We start from the raw sequence: 11,355 nt of genomic DNA on the forward strand, positions 1-11,355 counted from the left end.
TTATACACAATTCAAAAGGTGTCTTCTTAGTAGTACTGTAAGTGCTTGTATTGTAACAATACTCAGCCCAAGAAATCCACATAACACATTGCACAAGCTATCCATCCTTTTGAGGGTGATAAGAAGATGAAAAATTGAAGTTGGTTTCCTAAAAATTAAATAATTCCTTCAAATACTAGCTAGTGGGGACCTTATCTCTATCACATACAATGGACTTAGGCATCCCGTATAGCTTGAATATGTTATCAAATAATAATTGAGCTGCTGATATTGTTGTGTATGGATGAGAAATGGGCATAACATGTGTAGGCTTGGACAAGCAAACCACTGCTACAAAAAATTGTAGACTTAGTTGAGTTAGCCTGGGAAAGGGAATCTGGGACATGGCCAAGTCTCAGTGAAATCCTTGGATATCTCAGTCAAAACTTGGTATGGAATTGGGGTAGGTCGGAGCAATCCATCCAGTGAAGTCTGTTCGCCGCCCTTGTGCTGTTGACAAGTATCATACTGTTTGATGTAGTTTCTCATGTCCTCTCTCATCATGAACCAGTAGGAAACAACTTTTTTAAATTGAAGGGTCCTATGATGGCCTTCATGTTGTATTGAGTGCATCGCTCCACAATGGAGGAATTTAAGTGGACCCAGGTAGCAAGAATATTCTGCCTTTAGAAAATAATACTCTTTCTTTGTAGCTCCAAGGACTGACAAATTCTCCCTTCAGGACTTGTTCCACAATCTGTCGTAACTTTGAATTTGTTTCGACATCCTCTTGGATTGCTGTTACCCAACATGGGGCAAATGTTGATATGGAAAAATGTTCTTCCCTTACTAATAATGCATATGCTGCCACATTCTGTTTCCCAGACTTATTTGTAAAGTCATATCCTATGAACTTGATCACCCACCTTTAATGAGCTGGCATTGTAATATTCTAATCCCACAAATATTTCAAGCTTCTTTTTGACAACAAATTGCCAACCCAATAGATAATGCCTCCACTTTTGAATTGCATGAACCAAAGATAGCATTCTTTTTCATTGGTAGATAAAAATAAATTTAACCTTGCAAGGCATGACTAAAGAAAGCTAGTGGTCCTGCACTAAAACTGTTTCAATACCTGCCCCAGATGCATCACATTTGACAATAAATGGCCTAGTATTTGGTAAGGAAAACACTAGAGCTCGAGTCATCAGTTGCTTGAGTTGCTCAAATGCCCCCTTCTACCGAGGTTCTAACTTGAAACTTCCCTTCTTGAAAATTTAAGTTAAAGGAGCAGGTATCTTGCCGTAATTTTGTATGAACTTGTGGTAGTATCCTGTTTGCCTCAGGAATCCTCTCAAAACTTTAACTGATTGAAGTTTTGGCCATTCAAGTATATCTATAGTTTTTTTTTTTTTTTCCCAATCAACTTCTAATTAAATATCCTAAGTACTTCACCAGTCTTTGTCAAAAGCGGCACTTTCACTTTCTCTACAAAGAGTATATGAGATCTCAAAATAAAAAATAGTGTTCTAATATGATTCAGATGTTCTCCCATTGTTTTACTATACATAAAAGAGTAATTAGGTACACTAACCACCCCCAAGGTAAGGCCTAATTACAGGGATCATCCCTCCATTTTGGGAAATTACAGCAAACGCTCCTGTTAAAAAAATTAATTAAAATGGTAGTTTTACCCCTGCCTTTTCAATCTCTCTCTCCTCTCTCATTTTTGAAAATAGAAAAAAAAAAAAAGAAAACATTGGTGGTGGTTGGCCACTATCAGTGGCAGCAACAGTTAAAAGACCTCTTTCACCAATGTTGGACACTGGGGTTCATTGTACATAGAGCTAGGGGCCTCTTGCCAACGTTAACCTCAAAAACATTCCCAATGGAGGCCTCCCCTTCATAGTCAACTCAATCATCTCCAGTCTCCCCAAGTTTTTGATCCCAAAAACGTGTGTCCTCTTGATTGCCTCCCCTAGAAATTGCTAGGAATAAACCCAACGATGCCTTGGTTTCCATCATTGGAAACGAGCCTAGCAATGGCAACCCAAGGATGGCTAGGTTAGTAGAGGAGGGTGTAATAGAGACAAAGAGCTACTGCTGCTGCTGCCACCACTGCCATTGCGTTCACTGGAGCAGAGGGGGGGAGAGAGAAAGTTTAAGGCTATTTTGGGCATTTTAAACAATTTAGTGTCAGTTTATTAGTGAAGGGTAAACTGTAATGAGTTTTTAACCTCAAGGGTACACCCACTAATTCATTAGAGATTGGAATGTCAATGGAGCATTTGTCAACCTAAACGACATAACTAAATATTCGTAGTGTCCTTGGTGCATTCTGTCTTCTCCATATCAAGAGGGTGTATGCTAATTTGGTGGTATCTTATCCTTAAATCGAGTTTAGTGAAGTAGGTTGCCCCATAAAGCTTGTCTAACAACTCAACAATCATGGGTGTGCCTTGCTATTGTGTGCCCGCTTGGAAGTATTCAAGGCGCCCAAGGTGCGCTTAGGTGTGCTTTGTGCCTAGGGGCGCCTCTAATAACACTGGTAAACAGTATACTATTACAACCCTTAGGTAGAACTCACCCTCAAAAGTTAGTTGTCAAGGGGAGGGTGCCCAGGAGATTATAAACCCCATACCAAGAGCCTAAACTTTCAATGTGGGACAAATCCCATGCCGTGTAGTGAACTATAACATACCACCACGCTTTGCAGTCCGACACCCATGACGACAAGTTGTGCACTAGTCACGATTAGTTCTGGACGAACACTGCAATGTCGATATCACCTCCATCGTCGCACAATTGCAACTGGGAGGCATGGGGTCGACTCTGATACCATTGTTACAACCCTTGGGTAGAACTTGCCCTCAAAAGCTATCTGATGTGCCCTAAGGTTATAAACCCCACACCAAGAGCCTAAACTTTCGATGTGGGACAAGTTTCATACCTTGCAGTGGACTATAACATATACCACCTTTACTCAACCATACTACTCTAGGCCTTCTCTTGTATATCTGGAGATAGATCAACCTTTTCCATAGCCACCAGAATATTTTACTGGCACTGTTATTTACTAGTGGAATACCGATGGACTAAGCCCCTATCAGGTTTTCCAAACTACAAATAAGATGGCTAATGTTGCCAATATTTACAGGAACGAAGGATAGTTAGAAGAGGAAGCAGCTACCACTTTAACCCAAATTGCCAATATTTACAAGAATGAAGGATAGTTAGAAGAGGAAGCAGCTACCACTTTAACCCAAATGTTTATTAGACAATTACGGGGATGGTCTAAAACTCAACACCCCTCTAGAGACATAGCATATTGAAATTAGTCAAGATAGACAAACGCACAAATCAGCCCATTCTAGAGCCAGCGGATCAGCTATTCCTAAGATTGTTACCACACTCTTGTGCTCTATCATGGTCCACTTCATTGGAAGTCCCAGTGATCTAGGTAAACAATTGGGAGAATTAATAAATAACCTTAGATGTCGATTTTACACAGTATAAGGATACATTTCTTAGCAGACTATATGGAAGAGAAGACTCAGCAGCCAGTTATTATAAAGAAAAATTTATCAATGGCCTTCCTGGATCCTTTGCCAATCAGGTTAAAGATAACTTAATAACAGAAAATAGGTCCACAGGAGAGGGAATTAACTATGAGCTTTTTACTTATGGAGAACTAATCCATATCATTACAAAAACAGCCCTAAGATTTTGTAATGACTTAACCCTAAATGACCAACTTAAAAAACAAAAGGCTAATAGTAAAGGAGAATTAGGAAATTAGTGTGAACAATTTGGCTGTCATATATCGAAATATAATAAGAAGAAAGTCAAATCTAAGGTCATAAAGATTCCCCATATTTCATAAGAAGCCGTTTCACAAAAAATATAAACCAGATTATTAACAAAAGCCTGTAAATAAACATAAGTAAAACACTAGTGGATATAAAAGATATCAGAAAACCAAAAAATCAAATACAATTACTTGCTATAAATGTGGGCAGAAGGGACACATAGCCTGACGTTGCAAATTATGAAAGAAGTTAAATGAACTCCAATTAGATGATCAACACAAGGAACAACTTATGGCCTGTCTGTGGGAAGACAGTCAATCAGAATCTGAAAAAGAACTATCTGATAATGAAAATTTAGAACTCCAAGCTAGCTCAGACACTTTAGAAACCTCTGACACGGGGACATCTTCATCAGAGTGTAAAAGAAAATCATGCTACTGCAATAATAAGGTATGTCCACTAGGCACTGAAAATATCCAAATAATGTTGGACATGGTAGACAAAGGTGAAGACCCCCAAATTAAGCATCAATATCTCCAACAATTTCATAATATGATTAGTAATAACTAACCTCTTCCTAAAAACAAAACCCCCAGAACAGATTTTTAAGAAATTGCCTGGCTAGTAACTCTAGGAAACAAGATTACCCCTAAAGACTTGCAGTTAGAAATCAAAATTTTAAAAGAAGAAGTATCAGGTGTAAAACAGGAACTGGAAATAATGAAGACCTCCTCACACCAATTAGAACAAGACAACCTAATTACAAATCTAAGAGAAAAGATAGATACCTTCTACCCTCCACCTCTTGACTACTGATGAAGAACCTTCTAATACTATAAAAGTTGAACCAAAAGAAAATGATGAAGAACACTGTTTTTGTTAACCTCCTAAGCAGAATAACTTACCAAAAGTGGTATATTGATATTACTATCAGAATAAAAAAATTTAAATTAGAAACTACAGCCCTCTTTGACTCTGGATCCAATATGAACTGCATACTAGAAAGCTTAGTACCCACTAAATTTTTTTCAAAAAACAAAAGAAACCTTAACAGAAGCAAACAATGACTAGTTACGAATTCGTTATAAAATTCCCCATGCACATGTACGTAATCAGAATGTTTGTTTCTCTACCTCGTTTCTTTTAGTCAAAAATCTACTACACCAATCATTTTAGGAACACTGTTCCTTCAGCTTTTATTTCCCATGGAAGTTACTGAAGAAGGAATTTAGAACAGAATGCATGGGAACACCTATCTTATTTAAATTTTCCTTTCCTGCCAAAACTGGAGACATTAATCTCCTGAAAAATGCCTTAATTGAACAACAAAAAATTCAAATCATTAACCAGAAACAAAAACAGGTTTTATTTTTCAAAGAAGAATTCACCCTAAAAAGAAAAGAAGAACAATTAAATGAGCCTCAAACAAACCAAAAAATCCAACACTTAAAACACTGTTAGAATCAGAAGTTTGTTCTACAATACCTAATTCTTTTTGAAATAGAAACCAACATATCGTAGACTTGCCCTATGAATCAGGATTTACAGATAAAAATATCCCTTCTAAAGCAAGACCTATATAGATGTCGCTAGAATTAGTAGAATACTACAAAAAAGAAATACAGGATTTATTAGATAAAAATCTTATTAGAAAATCCAAGTCCCCATGGTCCTGCTCAGCGTTCTACTATGTCAATAAAGCTGCAGAACTGAAGAGGAAGTCCCAGGTTAGTCATCAATTACAAGCCCCTGAATACAGCCTAAAATGGATTAGGTATCCTGTACCTAATAAATCAAAACCTTTTGAATAGATTATATAAAGCAAAAATATTTTCAAAATTTGATATGAAATCAGGATTTTGGAAAATCCAAATTGCTTAAAAGGATTGCTATAAAACAGCATTTACAGTTTCATTCGGACAATGCGAGTGGAATGTAATGCCCTTTGGACTAAAAAATGCTCCTTCAGAATTCCAAAACAGCATGAATGACATCTTCAACCCATACACAGCGTATATAATTGCCTACATAGATGATGTATTAGTACTTAGCAATAATCTAGATGATCACTGGAAGTATCTAAGGACATTCTTTTACATAATATTAGAAAATGGAACTATTGTTCCTATACAACGAACTGTAGACTTTGAAGATAAATTCCCTGATCAAATCTTAGACAAAAATCAGTTACAATGATTTCTTGGATCATTAAATTATGTAGTTGACTTCTATAAGAATATCAAGCCCCAGTGTAATATTTTATTTGACTGCCTAAAAGGAAGCCCAATCCCATGGACAGAACAACACACTAAAATTGTCCAGACTATCAAGTCTCAGGTAAAATCAGTGCCACTCCTCCACCTCTGTCATCCCACAGCACAGAAGATTGTAGAGACAGATGCATCTGACATAGGATTTGGAGGTATCCTCAAACAGCATATCAACTCACAAGATTATATTATTAGATTTTATTCTGATTTTTGGAAAAAAACCCAAGCTAATTATTCTACTATCAGAAAAGAAATTTTAGCCATTGTCTTATGCATTACAAAATTCCAAGATGATCTTTTAAATAAAAAATTTCTTCTTAGAGTGGACTGTAAATCAGCCAAACAAATTTTACAAAAAGATGTTAAAAATCTTGCTGCTAAATAAATTTTTGCCAGATGGCAAGCATCATAGCTATTTTCGATTTTGATATTGAATATATAAAAGGAGAAGCTAATTCTCTGCCTGGCTTTTTTCAGGGAAAATAGTTCCAGGACAAAGAATAACTTATTTCAAACACTCCATCCTTATCAGTATTTCTTTATAAAATTATGTCTAAACCAGATTGGTATGAGCTTACTTTAGCAGATAAACAATCTACTGCCAATCAGGCAACTGACCAGGTCCAGGGAATGATCTGGCTAGTCCACAGCAAACAGCTCGTGGTAAAGACTTCTCAAATCCATTATAGCTGGAGGCTTTCTAAAAAGCCCAAAAACTCGTAAAATAGTGATCCCAAGATCCCTATGGGAAAGATACAAATTAGGTGATCCAACAGTTCAACCGTTAAAATGATGATGGCCCTTATGAATTTCTTGTCACCTATGGTACCCAATCATACCCTAGATTTTTGTATAAGGAAATTATTGCTCCATTTCCCAGTGTCCATTACTCCATCGTTGAGGAAAGAAGAAAACAGATTGTCATAGAATTTTGTCCCAGCAATCTATACATTTCAGCCGACCTTGCTACCCATATTGGTATTATAATTGTCCAAACGGAAACTCTCTGTGAACAGCTTCAAGCCATTAGATTTTATCAGGCGTTTGAATATAGCTCTTCTTACAGGAAAAAGACTACCACGAGCACTGATAAGAACAAGATTAAGTTAACAGCATCAGGTTATGCCCACAACTATATGACAGGTAAAGTATCAGTCACTCTCCCAAAAGCCCCGTCAAACCAAGACTCTTCCTCATCAGTAAAACTTAGACCTAAATTGCCTTTATCCAATCAACTTATCCCTTTGCATAGCATTTAAAGGCGCAAGGCGCAAAGGGGTCCTAGAACCCAAGGCGCAAGGCGCGTGCCTGGCAGAGGGGAAGTCTACTGAGAAAAAAATATAATCTAATAAAATATAGGTAAATTAAAATGATAAAAAAAAAATATAATAAATTAGCAAGTATTCATCATCAAATTCAAACATAAACAATTCATAATCAAACAAAAAAATTCTAGAAATAAACACAACAATAATAACATCCAACTTCAATCATAAGATGATCTTCTTGATCATCATCATCTAAATTATATTGGTCACTTCCAAAGTCTTCCTCTTCATCCTCTTCTTCATATTCTTCTTCAAAATCAATATCTTCCTTCTCATCTCTCAAGTGTTAGAGGAGTACTAATCTTTGACTGAGAAGAAGATTATAAAATTTTGATTATAAAAAGAAACCTGAAAATTAAAATTTATAATTTTGAAGAAAAAAAAGAAACTCAGATGAACTAATTCCTACAGTTGTAAAAGGCATAATATTAAAAAAAAAAAAAAGAAAGAAAGAAAACAAAAGGTAAAAAAAATTTGGCGGCATTTCCCCTTAATAATTGTGATAATCTTTAATTTTTAAGAAGAAAAAATCAAGAGAGAGGAGAGGGAGGCAGAACCAAAATAGAAGAAAAAAAGAAAGAGAGGGATGAAATGAGAGAGAAAAAGAAAAAACTTACTTATTTCAGTGGTAGCTGGTCCTTTTCCATCGTCAGCCAGCCAATCTTGTTGGAGGAAGAAGTGTAAACTGCTCTTTGGTGTTGCAAGAAGGAAGAGAGGCTTTTAGGGCTTTGGATCTGTCTCCATCAGGTATGTAGGGCTGGGTTTTTTCACCTTTTTTTACTTTTTTAAAAATATATATATTAAAGATATGAGAGGTGCACACCTCAACAGATAGGAGCGTGCCTCTTTAAGGCTGCCTCGCCTTGGGGGTCTATGGCACAAGGAGTGCCAGGTGTGCCTTTCACAACTATGTCCCCTTTGACAGATTTTCCTCCACTAATTCCCTCTTATTCAATCTGTCCATCTGCACCATTCCAGCTAATTCTTCCACCTCCTCACTGCAACCTAAAACTATAACCTCACAAAGTCAGCATATGTTGATAAGACTACCATCTTACCAATAGCTACTTTGGAATCACCTTTATTATCTGGAGCCTACCATAATAACCCAATAAAACCTGTCAAGACCATTATTTACCCTCGAACCTATAGCCTTTCTTCGGTTGCCCCATCACAACAGTATTTTGAGTTTATATTCATTGATACAAAATGAGGGAACTCATTCCAGTCACAGAGAAATAATTTTGCTGAAGTTGCTTTTATGAAAGTTAAGATTTGCAGAGTTCTGTCCATGGCTGACTGGAAACAGAACCCCTCAGCACCAAAAAAGCTTTCCCACATATTGGGACTACATTGACGCCTGGACAAAAGTACTGAGGGGACAAAATCAAAACTGCAATCTCTCATGTTTCTTCTACTATGACAAAAATTGTACTACATTTCCGGTATGGTTCTTTGACTGGTGGACTAAGTTTGGACCAACCACAGAGATTCTTCCTCCATCAGTAAAAGAAGCACATGAATTTTCAGGACTGAAGCCAAACTGCCAGAACCATGGAATGCTTATCCCCCATTATTCTGTTATTTCCGACAATTTAATGTGTCCTGGATATTGTTCCTTGATTACTAGATTACTGAAATCAGTACTCAAAAGACACTCATTTATCAAGTCGTTGATGGCTTTTAAAGTCACCCAAGATGCTTATCTTTGAGCAAGCTCTTGAGACTTATCTTTGTTTATCTATTTTGAAGAAATAAATTAGATATTGCTCCATAAACTTGCATTAACTGAATAAAAAACTGTTGAGACTCGACAGAAAACTTAGGTTTTGCTTAAGCAATCACAAAATATTTGATGGTCTGAATGGAAACAAACATTCACAGTGCTGGGATCAAAAAATATAAACGCAGAGAAACAAAAATAAGAACAGAGACACAAGAGTTATTACCGTGGTTCACCTCAAACTGAGGCTACATCCACGTTGAGCTCGAGAGAGAAGAGCTCACTGCACTATGAGATGAAAATCGGATTACACGCTCATAAACCCTCATAAACAAAGCCCTCTAACAATCAATGGTTCGAGAACACAAAACTGCCGATCAATCACTTAATACAGATTAAAGGCAAACCTATCGAACCACAAAAGCTATACAGACATGTACAGAAAAGAATTAGGGAACAAACCAGGAAACCCTAGCCAAAAGGCGAGAGCCTTCAACCTGCAAGAACCAACCCGATAGAAAACCCCTTTCTGATTTTTCTTTCGTCTTTTCTCTGCCTCTCCAAGTTCACATCTCGAGGCAGCAATTAAAAGCGATCAAGAGCGGCTGGGATTGCGCCTCAAAAAGTGTGGATGAATGGACCAGATCAAATCGTGCAAGCACGATTATAATCCCAACAGAAAACGACAGAGGAGCAGGAGAGCAGGAGATGATCGGGCAATGGTTGAGGGAGCATAATCACGCCAGCTGAGGGTCAGCTGATGGTTGCCACGTGCAGCCATCCAGCGGCTGCCAAATGGCAGCACGCGGTTGCTGCACGTGGCCTTCCAGTCAGCATAGTGTAACGACACCGTTTGGAGCTTCACAATTAACAAAAACATTCCATCCTTTTACATGCACTGGCACTTAATTTACATTCACTAACTCAACTGACTCTTCTAGCTTGAAGCAATATTCAACGAACATTCTAAGACCACTCTAAACCCGCTAAGAGATGAAAGTTGCCTGTAGGAAGCATGCAAGACATAGTCCACTAACACTATCAACAAAAGGAAACCGTAACAAAACAAAATAGTCACTTCTGCATAAAAAGTAAAAACACAAGAAGGTTTGGAAGTGAGGGTTTGATAATATGGAATGGCTTGGATACAATAAGGTTGCAAATTGCAATAACGTTTAACTGGTGTTCCTATTTGTTGCATGGAAACCTTTCCATAAAATGAAACCAAAATAATTTCGACCCTTTACTTGTAGAGTTGTAGTACATTCATGTATGTGGTATGTGTTCATTTTGCATATTCATGGGGTGCTAAACATTTTTTGCATGCACATTTAATTGGAACAGCTAAATGCTACTCTGCAAGATCACAAACTAGGATACAAAGTGATCAAACACCAACTGATTTGTAGTGCAATTGAACTGTAGTGGCTTGGGTGATTGACTTAATTTGAAAATAGAAGAAACTAAGAATCAGCAAGTGAGAGAGGAATTGGCATTGATCCTTCATCATCATCTTGCTGGAGGATTATCAAGTTATCATATGAAGCAATCTGGATTCTAGACTGAATTTGTTTGCCTGTCAACCTGTTACTGGCTGTACATGTCTTCTGCTTTCTGGATTATGACCTATAATAACATTTGCAGGGCATACATGCTGTTGGGCATTTGATTTTCTAGCTTATATTGAAGGCATAAGATACAAAATAAACTAAATATGTAACTCTCGGCCTACTATAGTTACATTCTTACACACTGCAAGTACGGATGGAAACAGTGGTGATTTTGATGAGAGTAGCAATCATAGAAGTCCTAGTTGCAGTACCCAACCAGGACCTAATCTAAATTTGCTAGTTTTATGTTATGGGGGTGCAAGAAGGCCTTGTTGTGCAGCCGGTTTGCACTAAGATGATATTCTAGTTGTTTCAATGAAATCATAGCAGTTCAATAAAAATCATATATAATTTAGAAGTTTTCATTCCCTCTTTCGAGAACACAAACCTGCTCCTCGAGGTCTTGGTAGGAAGACTGAAGTTCTCTGTTTCTCTTTTCCCAAGATTAAGCCCTGCATCATGGAATAAGAGTGAGAGAGTCTAACCAGATAAAAAAGATGCTTGAGTAGCACAATTATGTTTATTTTCCTCAAAAGCCAAAATAAATGAGCACATATCTTTCCCATAGTTTTTTTTTCATGATGATTGTTGCTCCTTTTGTAAGTTCCTTATTGGGCCTTATCCCTAATTATT

This window comes from Diospyros lotus, chromosome 3, assembly GCF_014633365.1.
Source record: "Diospyros lotus cultivar Yz01 chromosome 3, ASM1463336v1, whole genome shotgun sequence".
NCBI lineage: Eukaryota > Viridiplantae > Streptophyta > Magnoliopsida > Ericales > Ebenaceae > Diospyros > Diospyros lotus.